Raw genomic sequence first — 16,700 nt, forward strand, 5'->3', positions numbered from 1 at the left:
GTGGGAGATATGTCAAGATGTGTGTTTGTTTTGAGGACGGCTCTCTGGAGAGTCTTAGCAAAGAGGTCACACAGATAATCAGAGCAATTCTCAGAGACACTGAGAACAAGCTCCGCAATTCCCTCCTGGCACTTTCCCTGTAGGAGATACCGCAAGACGTTTCTGTATACTGGGCACAGCGCTCTGCACGGTGTTAGCAGAGACTTTCCCGGGACAGTGAAACCCTATGTCAGAGACACTGAGAAGAAGCCCCAATGTTCCCTCCAGGCACTTTCAGTGTGGGTGCTTTCTCCACGTGGTTCCTGGTTTCACTGCGGCTCTGAAGAGAATGTTAGCAAAGAGGTAACCGGGACAGTGAAAACAGTACTCAAAGACAGGGAGAGCAAGCTCTCTCTTGGCACTTTGGATGTGGGACATACAGCGAGATGTTTGCTGCTTTTGCGTTTGGCTGTTGGGAGATTTACAGCACAAAGATATCTAGTTGATTTGAAGCAGTTCCGAGAAAGTCTAAACATAATCCCCACTTCTCCCTCCTGGCACTTTCCATGTGGGAGATATAGCAGGATGTATATTGGTTTTGAGGACAACTCAATGGACAGTGTAGGGAGAAAACCTCCTGGCTCCTTGAATGCCGTTTCTGGAGACACTGCGATCAATGTGGGAGATATGTCAAGATGTGTGTTTGTTTTGAGGACGGCTCTCTGGAGAGTCTTAGCAAAGAGGTCACACAGATAATCAGAGCAATTCTCAGAGACACTGAGAACAAGCTCCACAATTCCCTCCTGGCACTTTCCCTGTAGGAGATACCGCAAGACGTTTCTGTATATTGGGCACAGCGCTCTGCACGGTGTTAGCAGAGACTTTCCCGGGACAGTGAAACCCTATGTCAGAGACACTGAGAAGAAGCCCCAATGTTCCCTCCAGGCACTTTCAGTGTGGGTGCTTTCTCCACGTGGTTCCTGGTTTCACTGCAGCTCTGAAGAGAATGTTAGCAAAGAGGTAACCGGGACAGTGAAAACAGTACTCAAAGACAGGGAGAGCAAGCTCTCTCTTGGCACTTTGGATGTGGGACATACAGCGAGATGTTTGCTGCTTTTGCGTTTGGCTGTTGGGAGATTTACAGCACAAAGATATCTAGTTGATTTGAAGCAGTTCCGAGAAAGTCTAAACATAATCCCCACTTCTCCCTCCTGGCACTTTCCATGTGGGAGATATAGCAGGATGTATATTGGTTTTGAGGACAACTCAATGGACAGTGTAGGGAGAAAACCTCCTGGCTCCTTGAATGCCGTTTCTGGAGACACTGCGATCAATGTGGGAGATATGTCAAGATGTGTGTTTGTTTTGAGGACGGCTCTCTGGAGAGTCTTAGCAAAGAGGTCACACAGATAATCAGAGCAATTCTCAGAGACACTGAGAACAAGCTCCGCAATTCCCTCCTGGCACTTTCCCTGTAGGAGATACCGCAAGACGTTTCTGTATACTGGGCACAGCGCTCTGCACGGTGTTAGCAGAGACTTCCCCGGGACAGTGAAACCCTATGTCAGAGACACTGAGAAGAAGCCCCAATGTTCCCTCCAGGCACTTTCAGTGTGGGTGCTTTCTCCACGTGGTTCCTGGTTTCACTGCGGCTCTGAAGAGAATGTTAGCAAAGAGGTAACCGGGACAGTGAAAACAGTACTCAAAGACAGGGAGAGCAAGCTCTCTCTTGGCACTTTGGATGTGGGACATACAGCGAGATGTTTGCTGCTTTTGCGTTTGGCTGTTGGGAGATTTACAGCACAAAGATATCTAGTTGATTTGAAGCAGTTCCGAGAAAGTCTAAACATAATCCCCACTTCTCCCTCCTGGCACTTTCCATGTGGGAGATATAGCAGGATGTATATTGGTTTTGAGGACAACTCAATGGACAGTGTAGGGAGAAAACCTCCTGGCTCCTTGAATGCCGTTTCTGGAGACACTGCGATCAATGTGGGAGATATGTCAAGATGTGTGTTTGTTTTGAGGACGGCTCTCTGGAGAGTCTTAGCAAAGAGGTCACACAGATAATCAGAGCAATTCTCAGAGACACTGAGAACAAGCTCCACAATTCCCTCCTGGCACTTTCCCTGTAGGAGATACCGCAAGACGTTTCTGTATATTGGGCACAGCGCTCTGCACGGTGTTAGCAGAGACTTCCCCGGGACAGTGAAACCCTATGTCAGAGACACTGAGAAGAAGCCCCAATGTTCCCTCCAGGCACTTTCAGTGTGGGTGCTTTCTCCACGTGGTTCCTGGTTTCACTGCGGCTCTGAAGAGAATGTTAGCAAAGAGGTAACCGGGACAGTGAAAACAGTACTCAAAGACAGGGAGAGCAAGCTCTCTCTTGGCACTTTGGATGTGGGACATACAGCGAGATGTTTGCTGCTTTTGCGTTTGGCTGTTGGGAGATTTACAGCACAAAGATATCTAGTTGATTTGAAGCAGTTCCGAGAAAGTCTAAACATAATCCCCACTTCTCCCTCCTGGCACTTTCCATGTGGGAGATATAGCAGGATGTATATTGGTTTTGAGGACAACTCAATGGACAGTGTAGGGAGAAAACCTCCTGGCTCCTTGAATGCCGTTTCTGGAGACACTGCGATCAATGTGGGAGATATGTCAAGATGTGTGTTTGTTTTGAGGACGGCTCTCTGGAGAGTCTTAGCAAAGAGGTCACACAGATAATCAGAGCAATTCTCAGAGACACTGAGAACAAGCTCCACAATTCCCTCCTGGCACTTTCCCTGTAGGAGATACCGCAAGACGTTTCTGTATATTGGGCACAGCGCTCTGCACGGTGTTAGCAGAGACTTTCCCGGGACAGTGAAACCCTATGTCAGAGACACTGAGAAGAAGCCCCAATGTTCCCTCCAGGCACTTTCAGTGTGGGTGCTTTCTCCACGTGGTTCCTGGTTTCACTGCAGCTCTGAAGAGAATGTTAGCAAAGAGGTAACCGTGACAGTGAAAACAGTACTCAAAGACAGGGAGAGCAAGCTCTCTCTTGGCACTTTGGATGTGGGACATACAGCGAGATGTTTGCTGCTTTTGCGTTTGGCTGTTGGGAGATTTACAGCACAAAGATATCTAGTTGATTTGAAGCAGTTCCGAGAAAGTCTAAACATAATCCCCACTTCTCCCTCCTGGCACTTTCCATGTGGGAGATATAGCAGGATGTATATTGGTTTTGAGGACAACTCAATGGACAGTGTAGGGAGAAAACCTCCTGGCTCCTTGAATGCCGTTTCTGGAGACACTGCGATCAATGTGGGAGATATGTCAAGATGTGTGTTTGTTTTGAGGACGGCTCTCTGGAGAGTCTTAGCAAAGAGGTCACACAGATAATCAGAGCAATTCTCAGAGACACTGAGAACAAGCTCCGCAATTCCCTCCTGGCACTTTCCCTGTAGGAGATACCGCAAGACGTTTCTGTATACTGGGCACAGCGCTCTGCAGCGTGTTAGCAGAGACTTCCCCGGGACAGTGAAACCCTATGTCAGAGACACTGAGAAGAAGCCCCAATGTTCCCTCCAGGCACTTTCAGTGTGGGTGCTTTCTCCACGTGGTTCCTGGTTTCACTGCGGCTCTGAAGAGAATGTTAGCAAAGAGGTAACCGGGACAGTGAAAACAGTACTCAAAGACAGGGAGAGCAAGCTCTCTCTTGGCACTTTGGATGTGGGACATACAGCGAGATGTTTGCTGCTTTTGCGTTTGGCTGTTGGGAGATTTACAGCACAAAGATATCTAGTTGATTTGAAGCAGTTCCGAGAAAGTCTAAACATAATCCCCACTTCTCCCTCCTGGCACTTTCCATGTGGGAGATATAGCAGGATGTATATTGGTTTTGAGGACAACTCAATGGACAGTGTAGGGAGAAAACCTCCTGGCTCCTTGAATGCTGTTTCTGGAGACACTGCGATCAATGTGGGAGATATGTCAAGATGTGTGTTTGTTTTGAGGACGGCTCTCTGGAGAGTCTTAGCAAAGAGGTCACACAGATAATCAGAGCAATTCTCAGAGACACTGAGAACAAGCTCCACAATTCCCTCCTGGCACTTTCCCTGTAGGAGATACCGCAAGACGTTTCTGTATATTGGGCACAGCGCTCTGCACGGTGTTAGCAGAGACTTTCCCGGGACAGTGAAACCCTATGTCAGAGACACTGAGAAGAAGCCCCAATGTTCCCTCCAGGCACTTTCAGTGTGGGTGCTTTCTCCACGTGGTTCCTGGTTTCACTGCGGCTCTGAAGAGAATGTTAGCAAAGAGGTAACCGGGACAGTGAAAACAGTACTCAAAGACAGGGAGAGCAAGCTCTCTCTTGGCACTTTGGATGTGGGACATACAGCGAGATGTTTGCTGCTTTTGCGTTTGGCTGTTGGGAGATTTACAGCACAAAGATATCTAGTTGATTTGAAGCAGTTCCGAGAAAGTCTAAACATAATCCCCACTTCTCCCTCCTGGCACTTTCCATGTGGGAGATATAGCAGGATGTATATTGGTTTTGAGGACAACTCAATGGACAGTGTAGGGAGAAAACCTCCTGGCTCCTTGAATGCCGTTTCTGGAGACACTGCGATCAATGTGGGAGATATGTCAAGATGTGTGTTTGTTTTGAGGACGGCTCTCTGGAGAGTCTTAGCAAAGAGGTCACACAGATAATCAGAGCAATTCTCAGAGACACTGAGAACAAGCTCCGCAATTCCCTCCTGGCACTTTCCCTGTAGGAGATACCGCAAGACGTTTCTGTATATTGGGCACAGCGCTCTGCACGGTGTTAGCAGAGACTTTCGCGGGACAGTGAAACCCTATGTCAGAGACACTGAGAAGAAGCCCCAATGTTCCCTCCAGGCACTTTCAGTGTGGGTGCTTTCTCCACGTGGTTCCTGGTTTCACTGCAGCTCTGAAGAGAATGTTAGCAAAGAGGTAACCGGGACAGTGAAAACAGTACTCAAAGACAGGGAGAGCAAGCTCTCTCTTGGCACTTTGGATGTGGGACATACAGCGAGATGTTTGCTGCTTTTGCGTTTGGCTGTTGGGAGATTTACAGCACAAAGATATCTAGTTGATTTGAAGCAGTTCCGAGAAAGTCTAAACATAATCCCCACTTCTCCCTCCTGGCACTTTCCATGTGGGAGATATAGCAGGATGTATATTGGTTTTGAGGACAACTCAATGGACAGTGTAGGGAGAAAAGGTCCTGGCTCCTTGAATGCCGTTTCTGGAGACACTGCGATCAATGTGGGAGATATGTCAAGATGTGTGTTTGTTTTGAGGACGGCTCTCTGGAGAGTCTTAGCAAAGAGGTCACACAGATAATCAGAGCAATTCTCAGAGACACTGAGAACAAGCTCCACAATTCCCTCCTGGCACTTTCCCTGTAGGAGATACCGCAAGACGTTTCTGTATATTGGGCACAGCGCTCTGCACGGTGTTAGCAGAGACTTTCCCGGGACAGTGAAACCCTATGTCAGAGACACTGAGAAGAAGCCCCAATGTTCCCTCCAGGCACTTTCAGTGTGGGTGCTTTCTCCACGTGGTTCCTGGTTTCACTGCGGCTCTGAAGAGAATGTTAGCAAAGAGGTAACTGGGACAGTGAAAACAGTACTCAAAGACAGGGAGAGCAAGCTCTCTCTTGGCACTTTGGATGTGGGACATACAGCGAGATGTTTGCTGCTTTTGCGTTTGGCTGTTGGGAGATTTACAGCACAAAGATATCTAGTTGATTTGAAGCAGTTCCGAGAAAGTCTAAACATAATCCCCACTTCTCCCTCCTGGCACTTTCCATGTGGGAGATATAGCAGGATGTATATTGGTTTTGAGGACAACTCAATGGACAGTGTAGGGAGAAAACCTCCTGGCTCCTTGAATGCCGTTTCTGGAGACACTGCGATCAATGTGGGAGATATGTCAAGGTGTGTGTTTGTTTTGAGGACGGCTCTCTGGAGAGTCTTAGCAAAGAGGTCACACAGATAATCAGAGCAATTCTCAGAGACACTGAGAACAAGCTCCGCAATTCCCTCCTGGCACTTTCCCTGTAGGAGATACTGCAAGACGTTTCTGTATATTGGGCACAGCGCTCTGCACGGTGTTAGCAGAGACTTTTCCGGGACAGTGAAACCCTATGTCAGAGACACTGAGAAGAAGCCCCAATGTTCCCTCCAGGCACTTTCAGTGTGGGTGCTTTCTCCACGTGGTTCCTGGTTTCACTGCGGCTCTGAAGAGAATGTTAGCAAAGAGGTAACCGGGACAGTGAAAACAGTACTCAAAGACAGGGAGAGCAAGCTCTCTCTTGGCACTTTGGATGTGGGACATACAGCGAGATGTTTGCTGCTTTTGCGTTTGGCTGTTGGGAGATTTACAGCACAAAGATATCTAGTTGATTTGAAGCAGTTCCGAGAAAGTCTAAACATAATCCCCACTTCTCCCTCCTGGCACTTTCCATGTGGGAGATATAGCAGGATGTATATTGGTTTTGAGGACAACTCAATGGACAGTGTAGGGAGAAAACCTCCTGGCTCCTTGAATGCCGTTTCTGGAGACACTGCGATCAATGTGGGAGATATGTCAAGATGTGTGTTTGTTTTGAGGACGGCTCTCTGGAGAGTCTTAGCAAAGAGGTCACACAGATAATCAGAGCAATTCTCAGAGACACTGAGAACAAGCTCCGCAATTCCCTCCTGGCACTTTCCCTGTAGGAGATACCGCAAGACGTTTCTGTATACTGGGCACAGCGCTCTGCAGCGTGTTAGCAGAGACTTCCCCGGGACAGTGAAACCCTATGTCAGAGACACTGAGAAGAAGCCCCAATGTTCCCTCCAGGCACTTTCAGTGTGGGTGCTTTCTCCACGTGGTTCCTGGTTTCACTGCGGCTCTGAAGAGAATGTTAGCAAAGAGGTAACCGGGACAGTGAAAACAGTACTCAAAGACAGGGAGAGCAAGCTCTCTCTTGGCACTTTGGATGTGGGACATACAGCGAGATGTTTGCTGCTTTTGCGTTTGGCTGTTGGGAGATTTACAGCACAAAGATATCTAGTTGATTTGAAGCAGTTCCGAGAAAGTCTAAACATAATCCCCACTTCTCCCTCCTGGCACTTTCCATGTGGGAGATATAGCAGGATGTATATTGGTTTTGAGGACAACTCAATGGACAGTGTAGGGAGAAAACCTCCTGGCTCCTTGAATGCTGTTTCTGGAGACACTGCGATCAATGTGGGAGATATGTCAAGATGTGTGTTTGTTTTGAGGACGGCTCTCTGGAGAGTCTTAGCAAAGAGGTCACACAGATAATCAGAGCAATTCTCAGAGACACTGAGAACAAGCTCCACAATTCCCTCCTGGCACTTTCCCTGTAGGAGATACCGCAAGACGTTTCTGTATATTGGGCACAGCGCTCTGCACGGTGTTAGCAGAGACTTTCCCGGGACAGTGAAACCCTATGTCAGAGACACTGAGAAGAAGCCCCAATGTTCCCTCCAGGCACTTTCAGTGTGGGTGCTTTCTCCACGTGGTTCCTGGTTTCACTGCGGCTCTGAAGAGAATGTTAGCAAAGAGGTAACCGGGACAGTGAAAACAGTACTCAAAGACAGGGAGAGCAAGCTCTCTCTTGGCACTTTGGATGTGGGACATACAGCGAGATGTTTGCTGCTTTTGCGTTTGGCTGTTGGGAGATTTACAGCACAAAGATATCTAGTTGATTTGAAGCAGTTCCGAGAAAGTCTAAACATAATCCCCACTTCTCCCTCCTGGCACTTTCCATGTGGGAGATATAGCAGGATGTATATTGGTTTTGAGGACAACTCAATGGACAGTGTAGGGAGAAAAGGTCCTGGCTCCTTGAATGCCGTTTCTGGAGACACTGCGATCAATGTGGGAGATATGTCAAGATGTGTGTTTGTTTTGAGGACGGCTCTCTGGAGAGTCTTAGCAAAGAGGTCACACAGATAATCAGAGCAATTCTCAGAGACACTGAGAACAAGCTCCGCAATTCCCTCCTGGCACTTTCCCTGTAGGAGATACCGCAAGACGTTTCTGTATATTGGGCACAGCGCTCTGCACGGTGTTAGCAGAGACTTTCGCGGGACAGTGAAACCCTATGTCAGAGACACTGAGAAGAAGCCCCAATGTTCCCTCCAGGCACTTTCAGTGTGGGTGCTTTCTCCACGTGGTTCCTGGTTTCACTGCAGCTCTGAAGAGAATGTTAGCAAAGAGGTAACCGGGACAGTGAAAACAGTACTCAAAGACAGGGAGAGCAAGCTCTCTCTTGGCACTTTGGATGTGGGACATACAGCGAGATGTTTGCTGCTTTTGCGTTTGGCTGTTGGGAGATTTACAGCACAAAGATATCTAGTTGATTTGAAGCAGTTCCGAGAAAGTCTAAACATAATCCCCACTTCTCCCTCCTGGCACTTTCCATGTGGGAGATATAGCAGGATGTATATTGGTTTTGAGGACAACTCAATGGACAGTGTAGGGAGAAAAGGTCCTGGCTCCTTGAATGCCGTTTCTGGAGACACTGCGATCAATGTGGGAGATATGTCAAGATGTGTGTTTGTTTTGAGGACGGCTCTCTGGAGAGTCTTAGCAAAGAGGTCACACAGATAATCAGAGCAATTCTCAGAGACACTGAGAACAAGCTCCACAATTCCCTCCTGGCACTTTCCCTGTAGGAGATACCGCAAGACGTTTCTGTATATTGGGCACAGCGCTCTGCACGGTGTTAGCAGAGACTTTCCCGGGACAGTGAAACCCTATGTCAGAGACACTGAGAAGAAGCCCCAATGTTCCCTCCAGGCACTTTCAGTGTGGGTGCTTTCTCCACGTGGTTCCTGGTTTCACTGCGGCTCTGAAGAGAATGTTAGCAAAGAGGTAACTGGGACAGTGAAAACAGTACTCAAAGACAGGGAGAGCAAGCTCTCTCTTGGCACTTTGGATGTGGGACATACAGCGAGATGTTTGCTGCTTTTGCGTTTGGCTGTTGGGAGATTTACAGCACAAAGATATCTAGTTGATTTGAAGCAGTTCCGAGAAAGTCTAAACATAATCCCCACTTCTCCCTCCTGGCACTTTCCATGTGGGAGATATAGCAGGATGTATATTGGTTTTGAGGACAACTCAATGGACAGTGTAGGGAGAAAACCTCCTGGCTCCTTGAATGCCGTTTCTGGAGACACTGCGATCAATGTGGGAGATATGTCAAGGTGTGTGTTTGTTTTGAGGACGGCTCTCTGGAGAGTCTTAGCAAAGAGGTCACACAGATAATCAGAGCAATTCTCAGAGACACTGAGAACAAGCTCCGCAATTCCCTCCTGGCACTTTCCCTGTAGGAGATACTGCAAGACGTTTCTGTATATTGGGCACAGCGCTCTGCACGGTGTTAGCAGAGACTTTTCCGGGACAGTGAAACCCTATGTCAGAGACACTGAGAAGAAGCCCCAATGTTCCCTCCAGGCACTTTCAGTGTGGGTGCTTTCTCCACGTGGTTCCTGGTTTCACTGCGGCTCTGAAGAGAATGTTAGCAAAGAGGTAACCGGGACAGTGAAAACAGTACTCAAAGACAGGGAGAGCAAGCTCTCTCTTGGCACTTTGGATGTGGGACATACAGCGAGATGTTTGCTGCTTTTGCGTTTGGCTGTTGGGAGATTTACAGCACAAAGATATCTAGTTGATTTGAAGCAGTTCCGAGAAAGTCTAAACATAATCCCCACTTCTCCCTCCTGGCACTTTCCATGTGGGAGATATAGCAGGATGTATATTGGTTTTGAGGACAACTCAATGGACAGTGTAGGGAGAAAAGGTCCTGGCTCCTTGAATGCCGTTTCTGGAGACACTGCGATCAATGTGGGAGATATGTCAAGATGTGTGTTTGTTTTGAGGACGGCTCTCTGGAGAGTCTTAGCAAAGAGGTCACACAGATAATCAGAGCAATTCTCAGAGACACTGAGAACAAGATCGACAATTCCCTCCTGGCACTTTCCCTGTAGGAGATACTGCAAGACGTTTCTGTATATTGGGCACAGCGCTCTGCACGGTGTTAGCAGAGACTTTCCCGGGACAGTGAAACCCTATGTCAGAGACACTGAGAAGAAGCCCCAATGTTCCCTCCAGGCACTTTCAGTGTGGGTGCTTTCTCCACGTGGTTCCTGGTTTCACTGCGGCTCTGAAGAGAATGTTAGCAAAGAGGTAACCGGGACAGTGAAAACAGTACTCAAAGACAGGGAGAGCAAGCTCTCTCTTGGCACTTTGGATGTGGGACATATAGCGAGATGTTTGCTGCTTTTGCATTTGGCTGTTGGGAGATTTACAGCACAAAGATATCTAGTTGATTTGAAGCAGTTCCGAGAAAGTCTAAACATAATCCCCACTTCTCCCTCCTGGCACTTTCCATGTGGGAGATATAGCAGGATGTATATTGGTTTTGAGGACAACTCAATGGACAGTGTAGGGAGAAAAGGTCCTGGCTCCTTGAATGCCGTTTCTGGAGACACTGCGATCAATGTGGGAGATATGTCAAGATGTGTGTTTGTTTTGAGGACGGCTCTCTGGAGAGTCTTAGCAAAGAGGTCACACAGATAATCAGAGCAATTCTCAGAGACACTGAAAACAAGCTCCGCAATTCCCTCCTGGCACTTTCCCTGTAGGAGATACCGCAAGACGTTTCTGTATATTGGGCACAGCGCTCTGCACGGTGTTAGCAGAGACTTCCCCGGGACAGTGAAACCCTATGTCAGAGACACTGAGAAGAAGCCCCAATGTTCCCTCCAGGCACTTTCAGTGTGGGTGCTTTCTCCACGTGGTTCCTGGTTTCACTGCGGCTCTGAAGAGAATGTTAGCAAAGAGGTAACCGGGACAGTGAAAACAGTACTCAAAGACAGGGAGAGCAAGCTCTCTCTTGGCACTTTGGATGTGGGACATACAGCGAGATGTTTGCTGCTTTTGCGTTTGGCTGTTGGGAGATTTACAGCACAAAGATATCTAGTTGATTTGAAGCAGTTCCGAGAAAGTCTAAACATAATCCCCACTTCTCCCTCCTGGCACTTTCCATGTGGGAGATATAGCAGGATGTATATTGGTTTTGAGGACAACTCAATGGACAGTGTAGGGAGAAAACCTCCTGGCTCCTTGAATGCCGTTTCTGGAGACACTGCGATCAATGTGGGAGATATGTCAAGATGTGTGTTTGTTTTGAGGACGGCTCTCTGGAGAGTCTTAGCAAAGAGGTCACACAGATAATCAGAGCAATTCTCAGAGACACTGAGAACAAGCTCCACAATTCCCTCCTGGCACTTTCCCTGTAGGAGATACCGCAAGACGTTTCTGTATATTGGGCACAGCGCTCTGCACGGTGTTAGCAGAGACTTTGCCGGGACAGTGAAACCCTATGTCAGAGACACTGAGAAGAAGCCCCAATGTTCCCTCCAGGCACTTTCAGTGTGGGTGCTTTCTCCACGTGGTTCCTGGTTTCACTGCGGCTCTGAAGAGAATGTTAGCAAAGAGGTAACCGGGACAGTGAAAACAGTACTCAAAGACAGGGAGAGCAAGCTCTCTCTTGGCACTTTGGATGTGGGACATACAGCGAGATGTTTGCTGCTTTTGCGTTTGGCTGTTGGGAGATTTACAGCACAAAGATATCTAGTTGATTTGAAGCAGTTCCGAGAAAGTCTAAACATAATCCCCACTTCTCCCTCCTGGCACTTTCCATGTGGGAGATATAGCAGGATGTATATTGGTTTTGAGGACAACTCAATGGACAGTGTAGGGAGAAAAGGTCCTGGCTCCTTGAATGCCGTTTCTGGAGACACTGCGATCAATGTGGGAGATATGTCAAGATGTGTGTTTGTTTTGAGGACGGCTCTCTGGAGAGTCTTAGCAAAGAGGTCACACAGATAATCAGAGCAATTCTCAGAGACACTGAGAACAAGCTCCACAATTCCCTCCTGGCACTTTCCCTGTAGGAGATACCGCAAGACGTTTCTGTATATTGGGCACAGCGCTCTGCACGGTGTTAGCAGAGACTTTCGCGGGACAGTGAAACCCTATGTCAGAGACACTGAGAAGAAGCCCCAATGTTCCCTCCAGGCACTTTCAGTGTGGGTGCTTTCTCCACGTGGTTCCTGGTTTCACTGCGGCTCTGAAGAGAATGTTAGCAAAGAGGTAACTGGGACAGTGAAAACAGTACTCAAAGACAGGGAGAGCAAGCTCTCTCTTGGCACTTTGGATGTGGGACATACAGCGAGATGTTTGCTGCTTTTGCGTTTGGCTGTTGGGAGATTTACAGCACAAAGATATCTAGTTGATTTGAAGCAGTTCCGAGAAAGTCTAAACATAATCCCCACTTCTCCCTCCTGGCACTTTCCATGTGGGAGATATAGCAGGATGTATATTGGTTTTGAGGACAACTCAATGGACAGTGTAGGGAGAAAACCTCCTGGCTCCTTGAATGCCGTTTCTGGAGACACTGCGATCAATGTGGGAGATATGTCAAGGTGTGTGTTTGTTTTGAGGACGGCTCTCTGGAGAGTCTTAGCAAAGAGGTCACACAGATAATCAGAGCAATTCTCAGAGACACTGAGAACAAGCTCCGCAATTCCCTCCTGGCACTTTCCCTGTAGGAGATACTGCAAGACGTTTCTGTATATTGGGCACAGCGCTCTGCACGGTGTTAGCAGAGACTTTTCCGGGACAGTGAAACCCTATGTCAGAGACACTGAGAAGAAGCCCCAATGTTCCCTCCAGGCACTTTCAGTGTGGGTGCTTTCTCCACGTGGTTCCTGGTTTCACTGCGGCTCTGAAGAGAATGTTAGCAAAGAGGTAACCGGGACAGTGAAAACAGTACTCAAAGACAGGGAGAGCAAGCTCTCTCTTGGCACTTTGGATGTGGGACATACAGCGAGATGTTTGCTGCTTTTGCGTTTGGCTGTTGGGAGATTTACAGCACAAAGATATCTAGTTGATTTGAAGCAGTTCCGAGAAAGTCTAAACATAATCCCCACTTCTCCCTCCTGGCACTTTCCATGTGGGAGATATAGCAGGATGTATATTGGTTTTGAGGACAACTCAATGGACAGTGTAGGGAGAAAACCTCCTGGCTCCTTGAATGCCATTTCTGGAGACACTGCGATCAATGTGGGAGATATGTCAAGATGTGTGTTTGTTTTGAGGACGGCTCTCTGGAGAGTCTTAGCAAAGAGGTCACACAGATAATCAGAGCAATTCTCAGAGACACTGAGAACAAGCTCCGCAATTCCCTCCTGGCACTTTCCCTGTAGGAGATACCGCAAGACGTTTCTGTATATTGGGCACAGCGCTCTGCACGGTGTTAGCAGAGACTTTCCCGGGACAGTGAAACCCTATGTCAGAGACACTGAGAAGAAGCCCCAATGTTCCCTCCAGGCACTTTCAGTGTGGGTGCTTTCTCCACGTGGTTCCTGGCTTCACTGCGGCTCTGAAGAGAATGTTAGCAAAGAGGTAACCGGGACAGTGAAAACAGTACTCAAAGACAGGGAGAGCAAGCTCTCTCTTGGCACTTTGGATGTGGGACATACAGCGAGATGTTTGCTGCTTTTGCGTTTGGCTGTTGGGAGATTTACAGCACAAAGATATCTAGTTGATTTGAAGCAGTTCCGAGAAAGTCTAAACATAATCCCCACTTCTCCCTCCTGGCACTTTCCATGTGGGAGATATAGCAGGATGTATATTGGTTTTGAGGACAACTCAATGGACAGTGTAGGGAGAAAAGGTCCTGGCTCCTTGAATGCCGTTTCTGGAGACACTGCGATCAATGTGGGAGATATGTCAAGATGTGTGTTTGTTTTGAGGACGGCTCTCTGGAGAGTCTTAGCAAAGAGGTCACACAGATAATCAGAGCAATTCTCAGAGACACTGAGAACAAGCTCCACAATTCCCTCCTGGCACTTTCCCTGTAGGAGATACCGCAAGACGTTTCTGTATATTGGGCACAGCGCTCTGCAGGGTGTTAGCAGAGACTTTCCCGGGACAGTGAAACCCTATGTCAGAGACACTGAGAAGAAGCCCCAATGTTCCCTCCAGGCACTTTCAGTGTGGGTGCTTTCTCCACGTGGTTCCTGGTTTCACTGCAGCTCTGAAGAGAATGTCAGAAAGAGGTAACTGGGACAGTGAAAACAGTACTCAAAGACAGGGAGAGCAAGCTCTCTCTTGGCACTTTGGATGTGGGACATACAGCGAGATGTTTGCTGCTTTTGCGTTTGGCTGTTGGGAGATTAACAGCACAAAGATATCTAGTTGATTTGAAGCAGTTCCGAGAAAGTCTAAACATAATCCCCACTTCTCCCTCCTGGCACTTTCCATGTGGGAGATATAGCAGGATGTATATTGGTTTTGAGGACAACTCAATGGACAGTGTAGGGAGAAAAGGTCCTGGCTCCTTGAATGCCGTTTCTGGAGACACTGCGATCAATGTGGGAGATATGTCAAGATGTGTGTTTGTTTTGAGGACGGCTCTCTGGAGAGTCTTAGCAAAGAGGTCACACAGATAATCAGAGCAATTCTCAGAGACACTGAGAACAAGCTCCACAATTCCCTCCTGGCACTTTCCCTGTAGGAGATACCGCAAGACGTTTCTGTATATTGGGCACAGCGCTCTGCACGGTGTTAGCAGAGACTTTCCCGGGACAGTGAAACCCTATGTCAGAGACACTGAGAAGAAGCCCCAATGTTCCCTCCAGGCACTTTCAGCGTGGGTGCTTTCTCCACGTGGTTCCTGGTTTCACTGCAGCTCTGAAGAGAATGTTAGCAAAGAGGTAACCGGGACAGTGAAAACAGTACTCAAAGACAGGGAGAGCAAGCTCTCTCTTGGCACTTTGGATGTGGGACATACAGCGAGATGTTTGCTGCTTTTGCGTTTGGCTGTTGGGAGATTTACAGCACAAAGATATCTAGTTGATTTGAAGCAGTTCCGAGAAAGTCTAAACATAATCCCCACTTCTCCCTCCTGGCACTTTCCATGTGGGAGATATAGCAGGATGTATATTGGTTTTGAGGACAACTCAATGGACAGTGTAGGGAGAAAACCTCCTGGCTCCTTGAATGCCATTTCTGGAGACACTGCGATCAATGTGGGAGATATGTCAAGATGTGTGTTTGTTTTGAGGACGGCTCTCTGGAGAGTCTTAGCAAAGAGGTCACACAGATAATCAGAGCAATTCTCAGAGACACTGAGAACAAGCTCCGCAATTCCCTCCTGGCACTTTCCCTGTAGGAGATACCGCAAGACGTTTCTGTATATTGGGCACAGCGCTCTGCAGGGTGTTAGCAGAGACTTTCCCGGGACAGTGAAACCCTATGTCAGAGACACTGAGAAGAAGCCCCAATGTTCCCTCCAGGCACTTTCAGTGTGGGTGCTTTCTCCACGTGGTTCCTGGTTTCACTGCGGCTCTGAAGAGAATGTTAGCAAAGAGGTAACCGGGACAGTGAAAACAGTACTCAAAGACAGGGAGAGCAAGCTCTCTCTTGGCACTTTGGATGTGGGACATACAGCGAGATGTTTGCTGCTTTTGCGTTTGGCTGTTGGGAGATTTACAGCACAAAGATATCTAGTTGATTTGAAGCAGTTCCGAGAAAGTCTAAACATAATCCCCACTTCTCCCTCCTGGCACTTTCCATGTGGGAGATATAGCAGGATGTATATTGGTTTTGAGGACAACTCAATGGACAGTGTAGGGAGAAAAGGTCCTGGCTCCTTGAATGCCGTTTCTGGAGACACTGCGATCAATGTGGGAGATATGTCAAGATGTGTGTTTGTTTTGAGGACGGCTCTCTGGAGAGTCTTAGCAAAGAGGTCACACAGATAATCAGAGCAATTCTCAGAGACACTGAGAACAAGCTCCACAATTCCCTCCTGGCACTTTCCCTGTAGGAGATACCGCAAGACGTTTCTGTATATTGGGCACAGCGCTCTGCAGGGTGTTAGCAGAGACTTTCCCGGGACAGTGAAACCCTATGTCAGAGACACTGAGAAGAAGCCCCAATGTTCCCTCCAGGCACTTTCAGTGTGGGTGCTTTCTCCACGTGGTTCCTGGTTTCACTGCAGCTCTGAAGAGAATGTTAGCAAAGAGGTAACCGGGACAGTGAAAACAGTACTCAAAGACAGGGAGAGCAAGCTCTCTCTTGGCACTTTGGATGTGGGACATACAGCGAGATGTTTGCTGCTTTTGCGTTTGGCTGTTGGGAGATTTACAGCACAAAGATATCTAGTTGATTTGAAGCAGTTCCGAGAAAGTCTAAACATAATCCCCACTTCTCCCTCCTGGCACTTTCCATGTGGGAGATATAGCAGGATGTATATTGGTTTTGAGGACAACTCAATGGACAGTGTAGGGAGAAAACCTCCTGGCTCCTTGAATGCCATTTCTGGAGACACTGCGATCAATGTGGGAGATATGTCAAGATGTGTGTTTGTTTTGAGGACGGCTCTCTGGAGAGTCTTAGCAAAGAGGTCACACAGATAATCAGAGCAATTCTCAGAGACACTGAGATCAAGCTCCGCAATTCCCTCCTGGCACTTTCCCTGTAGGAGATACCGCAAGACGTTTCTGTATATTGGGCACAGCGCTCTGCACGGTGTTAGCAGAGACTTTCCCGGGACAGTGAAACCCTATGTCAGAGACACTGAGAAGAAGCCCCAATGTTCCCTCCAGGCACTTTCA

The sequence above is a fragment of the Larus michahellis genome, unplaced genomic scaffold, assembly GCF_964199755.1.
Source record: "Larus michahellis unplaced genomic scaffold, bLarMic1.1 SCAFFOLD_35, whole genome shotgun sequence".
NCBI classification, from domain to species: Eukaryota; Metazoa; Chordata; class Aves; order Charadriiformes; family Laridae; genus Larus; species Larus michahellis.